This window comes from Cervus canadensis, chromosome 20, assembly GCF_019320065.1.
Source record: "Cervus canadensis isolate Bull #8, Minnesota chromosome 20, ASM1932006v1, whole genome shotgun sequence".
NCBI classification, from domain to species: Eukaryota; Metazoa; Chordata; class Mammalia; order Artiodactyla; family Cervidae; genus Cervus; species Cervus canadensis.
Window position 1 is genome coordinate 53,493,340 of NC_057405.1, and position 6,349 is coordinate 53,499,688.

The window sequence follows — 6,349 nt, forward strand, 5'->3', positions numbered from 1 at the left end:
TTCACTGAGTTTACAAAATGTCTTCTGAAATACAAGCAAGCAGCACTAATTTCTAAAGAGTGTCAGTGAATGCCGTTTCCTTGCTTGTCATTAATGAATTGCACAAATGGTATGCCATGTGTCCCAGTCACTTAGAATACCTTTCAAGAGTTAACAAGTGAGTGATCCAAATGATAAAGACTAAGAGAGTTCAAAACAGAGGCCACTCAGAACAGCAAGGTGGGGACGTTGTCATGTGAGAGGTGGGGCTTGAGCCGGGCTTTGAAAGAATACAGAAGAAGGGAAAAGGGAGGAGTGACTGTGACCTTGAGGAGAAGAGTGAATTGGACCATGAGGCTGTGAGGAAAAAGAAGTGGGAGCAGGAGTGTTGATGGCATCAAGGAGAAAGAAGGTGGGTTTGACTGACTCCTCAAATACCTTATACTTTACACTGTAAAGTTCTGAGCTTTCAGAAGAAAAGGTTGAATCTGGTAGTAGTTTCTAAAATCTGGCTTGAAAATTGGTGCCAGCTGGTTTAATTAGAATCTTCTGGGGCACTTTATGAATACCACAGATCCCAGGTCCTACATGCCCTCATTCCTAGAAATGTAGACTATAACTGAGAATGGATTTTTTTTTTTTTTTCACTAGTATCTTAAGTGATTTCCTATGTGATTCTGAAGCACAGCCAGGTTTGGGAAGAGCTGCTACCACAAGATGAAATGAAAGTTCTGACCGCACTGGCTTAGGAAAAATGATCAGGGCCAGGCCTAGAGAGAGTTTAGCTTCCCTGAAAGACAGGCAGACTGCTCAACCTAAGTCAAAACTATGAGGTCTAATTGACATCTGGAAATATTTGTAGGAACTTTTGACCCCAAAAAGTACATTACTCTTACATTGCTGGGCTCATTGTTTAGAATAAAAGGTTTATTATGCAAGGACTCTAAATGAATCAAAAAAACTACATCTGCACATCTTGACTCCATCTGTTTTCTCCACTCCCTTTCCCATAAAGAGAAGGCAAGTTCCTGGAAGGCAAAGAACCCACTCTCTGCTCAATCTCAGCCCCTACAATGGTGTTAGCACAGACTAGGCAAGCAATCTTTTATTTTTTAAACAAATGAAGAAAAACCAGTCTTCTTGATCACTGAAAAAAGCAGCTGACACTCACAGATCTTTGGGAACCATGTCTAAAATACTCATTTCCCAGGTAAAGATAGAAAAAATTCAATTATATCCATCATGAATACTGAATGCTTTTGTATACGCTTGAGGGTTTCAAGATAGGAAAGAAGCCCGGGAGAAACCTCAAAGAAAACAATGAGACAAGGCAGCAAGAGTAGCAAAATCCTCATTGTGGGCTAGTTTCAACCTGATTATGAAGTGTCTACCATCTGTAGACATTAAGCATTTCTGGGTTTTTTTCACCTCCTAACATCTGCAACAGGGAAGAGGATTGGCTCAGAGGTTAAAGCGTCTGCCTGCAATGCAGGAGACCTGGGTTTGATCCCTGGGTCGAGAAGATCCCCTGGAGAAGGAAATGGCAACCCACTCCAGTATTCTTGCCTGGAGAATCCCATGGATGGAGGAGCCTGGTGGGCTACAGTCCACGGGGTCACAAAGAGTCGGACACGACTGAGTGACTTAACTTTCACTTTCACTTTCAACATCTGCAACAGAAACTCTGGATCATAAAGGAATTTCTTTTCTTCCCATTTAAGAGTTCTAGAAGTTTGAGAGACTATCTTTAAATGTCCAGCATTACTATTTGAGAGTTAATAGACCTCACATATTTGTTTTTATAAAAATGAGCAAAGCTATCATAGTTATATAATCAATTATTATTCCTTTAGTACAGATTTTTGAAAATTATCCTAATTTGGCATAGTTAGTTGAAATGACCATGTTGTTCAATTACCTGACTAGTTCCTTTATTCATGACTTTTAGGAGCATCAACCTGACTTTAGGAAAAAAAGAGGCCAGGAGGCCTGGAGAGTTGACTCTGTGTCCAAAGTTTCAATGGTTACACAGTTTCAAAGCCACCATGACAACCAAGGGCTTTGCATCAAGAGTAAAGCAGTTATACAGAGTGAAGTCAGAAAGAGAAAGACAAATAGTATATATTAATGCATAAATATGGGATCTAGAAAGATGGTACCAACAATCCTACATGCAGAGAAGCAAAACAGACATAGATGTAAAGAACAGACTTCTGGACATGGTGGGAGAAGGAGAGGGTGGGATGATTTGAGAGAATAGCATTGAAACATACACATTAACGATAACCCTATATGCAAAACAGAAAAAGAGACACAGATGTACAGAACAGAATTTTGGACTCTGTGGGAGAAGGCGAGGGTGGGATGTTTCGAGAGAACAGCATCGAAACATGTATATTATCTAGGGTGAAACAGATCACCAGCCCAGGCTGGATGCATGAGACAAGTGCTCGGGCCTGGTGCACTGGGAAGACCCACAGGAAATCGGGTGGAGAGGGAGGTGGGAGGGGGGATCGGGATGGGGAATACATGTAAATCTATGGCTGATTCATGTCAATGTATGGCAAAAACCACTACAATATTGTAAAGTAATTAGCCTCCAACTAATAAAAATAAATGAAAAAAAAAAACACACACATTACCATATGTAAAATAGATAACCAGTGCGAGTTTGCTGTAGCATGCAGGGAACCCAAAGCTGGTGCTCTGTGACAGTCTGGAGGGATGGAGCGGGAAGGGAGGTGACAGAGGGGTTCAGAATGGAGGGGACACATGTATACCTATGGCCAGCTCATACTGATGTACGGCAAAAACCATCACAACATTGTAATTATCCTCCAATTAAAATAAATAAAATAATTTTTTTAAAAAACAGTAAAGCCAACAATACAGTGCTTCCTCTCTTAAAACAAACAAACAAAAAGCCGAGGATTTAATGCATTTTAAACCTAGCAGTTTTTCTTATATAGGCACTTTTCTTTCAGTAATCAAGAAGCAACTTAATGAGAAACTGATTTTTAAATTTTTGTGGCTAAGATTGCTAATTTTAAATAATTCCATTTCACCAATTAAGAGAGATTAAATTGCCCTTATGACAGATTAGAAGGGGAAAGCATAACATATAAAAATAAAGTATGTTTAGTTTCTCCAACACAAGTTTTTAATAGCATTGGTTAGGGGTGGCACCTGCCTCTGCAGGTAGGAGTATTTCTATTACATTGCACTGTTTAAAATCACTGGAGCATGATAACAATACAAAGCAGGCCGACCTAGTTTTATTATTGTTTTTAAATTCTATATGGATAATGTTCCTTCCCCCCACTGACTGCACCTGGGGCAGCCGGCTCCCACCATGACCCTTTGCAGTCCAAGATGGCTTCCCAGGAGGCCCAAGTGGTAAAGAATCCGCCTGCCAATGCAGGTAGACATAAGAGACACAGGTTTGATCCTTGGGTTGGGAAGATCCCATGGAGGAGGACGTGGCCACCCACTCCAGTATTCATGCCTGGAGAATCCCATGGACAGTGGAGCCTGGCGGGCTGCAGTCCATCGGACACAACTGAAGTGACTTAGCACGCACACACACAGAGTAAGGAGCTGCACTTTGAGATAACCCAGTGACACAAATCCCTGCCACAAACATCATCACCAAGGGTAGCAATGATATTCAAGGATCACCATAAAAACATTTGAGATCTCAGTAAAGGGTATACAAATGGGTCACACTAAACAGAAAGCAGTTGAAAGCGTATCTTGAGTGATGTGTTAAATGAGAGAGCTCTGAGTATATGGCACATGAAAGTTACACAAACTAAATGAAAGACTGTTCTAAGGGCAGCTCTTCAGCCTCTCAGACCACAGGAACTGGCCTTCAGCTTCCTCGTTAGGAAGGTTTGCCTCACCATCCGTTTACTAATGTGTAAATCATTCGTTGATAGATTAATGTTTTAAAAACATAGTGAAAGTAGATATACAGAATAAATTTTATGATGCTGAAAGAACAGCTCGCAATGTGGCATGGAGGAAGGGTCCCCCTGCAGTTCACCCAGCCTCTTCGATTCCTGACTTTGTGCTGTTCAGGATGCCTGTCTTGGTCATCCATTCCTTCCAAAGCCCATCCCGTGTGGTAGGGAAAACACTGTGGATTCTTGGGTAGGCATTCCAGGACCTATTTACTAGGCAGGTGTCGCTTTCTTCACTCCCAGTTCAGGTGTAACCCTCCTCTGAGGTATAAAATGACCATCACAAACAGGGAAATTGACTTTGGCAACATATTCTCCCATTCTATGGTCAAGGATTCTTCTGTCCAGGTTTTCAAGGTCAAAAAGTGAAGGTCAAAAAAAAAAGTGAAGGTCAATGCTACGTACTATATACTCTTCTCAGAAAGTCACAATACAGTTCAGTCATATCACGGGCTCTAAGAATGTGAAGAAACATGTTTAACTTTGTTTTATCAGGTATTTCTGCAAAATCAGTAGAGCACAGAAGCCTTTTTTTGTGGACCAGTATTCTGAATTCAGAACCAAGTGGAATTCAGGTATTCAACCTTCCTTCCAAACATATTTTCTGAAACAGAACAGACTTATAGAAAAGCAAGTACTCACATTTGGTTGTACAAATAAAGGAATGACTTGAATTATAGAATTCCAGAAGAAAAAGGCCAGGCTAAATGAGGCCAGACTTGAAAGTAGAAACTCATTATTGTATTTCTGGTGTTCATATATATGTTAAATTTAATAATGGCAGAACAATGTTGAGTATTTAATTGTATGTACTCCACATACAGGCTTTCCCAGTGGCTCAGCGGTAAAGACTTCACCTGCAATGCAAGAGACCCAAATTCAACCCCTGGGTCAGGAAGATCCCCTTGGAGAGGGCATGGCAACCCACTCCAGTATTCTTGCTTGGTGAATCCCACGGACAGAGGAACCTGGCAGGCTACAGTTCACAGGATCACAGAGTCTGAGATGACTGAAGTGATTGAGCGCGCAAGCACACACTCCACATACACATGGATATACAAAGCCCATGAGCATTTAATTGTTCACCTCAACATTTACCCCCAAAGAAGTCTCTGGTTATGAATTCTTTTTTGAGTTGTAAATTACCAAAAGACTAAAAAATGAGAGGTTTTTATTCTCAATTTAAGTCAATGACAGTTTTTTAATGTATTTGAATTCAATCTCCAGTTTACAAAACAGCCACACATTTCTTCAAATGTATGTGATCATTTAATAGAAAGTTATAAAGTTTTGAGAACGCATGGGTATCAATTTAATTAAGGTGCTTTTTAAACACATTTCTAACCACCTGTTATTCTGACACTACATTTAGCAGATGTTATCTCTGAGACCAATTAGTTTTTTTCATCCAAGAAGGGTGTGGGAGGTGACAGATTGTTGTTGCCATGCAAGAGCAAAACTTCACATTCATTACTCTCAATTTAAAGCCCATTTTTTCTGGCACCTTTAATTTTTTGTGTCACATTCTTTCCTTTACCCTTTAATAACAACCTCCATTAGTGGACTTTCTCTCCTTGGGAGCTGTTAGTTATAAGATGCCCTGAATCAGATGTCATTAGCTAATACGACATTCATCTTCTTGCAGGATTAGAAAAACCACCAAATAATGATTAGAGACAGAGTGTTTTTAGATATCCTAACCATATATCTCAATTCAATATTGATTTAAGTGATTAATTTTTCTATGATGATACAGCATCCTGACCAATAAAATATAATGCTTACAAGGTGCATTAATCATAGTTTACAGTTTTCTTATACATATGATGGATGGTGAACATTTTATGAATCAATAAATTGACAAAAAAGTATTCAGGACTAGAAATATGGGAGCCCACACATGACTTGCTCAATTTTTATATGTTTTTAAAATTCCAGCAGTCTCTCAATTATATACTGCATTTCAGTTTATATTTAAGGTTTTCTTTTATCAGCTTGTTTTCAACAATATGGAGCAATAGAAAACAACTTCAAAACTTTAATACAATGTCAAACTGAAAATAATAGCTAGTGGGGTGATTTATCCAGAAAAAAACAATATTTTAAGTACAACTGCATAAAAATGATCTGTATATGTTTCATTTCCTTGGAGAACAGTCAAGATTTGAAGATTAAACCTAAAGTATAGTGGGCAAAAATAGATCAAGATTTTGCCAAGAAAACAGAGGTATTGAGACAATAGAGGTTTCTTCTCACAGTTCTGCATGATCATATTTCTTTTTATTGTTTTATTCTTTATACTAATTCATATCATTTTCTTATGAATAATTAATTTTTAACTTATTTTGATATAATTTTAATTGTTGCCAATTTCATCATGTGTATTTTAGTTCCATATTTTATCCTTC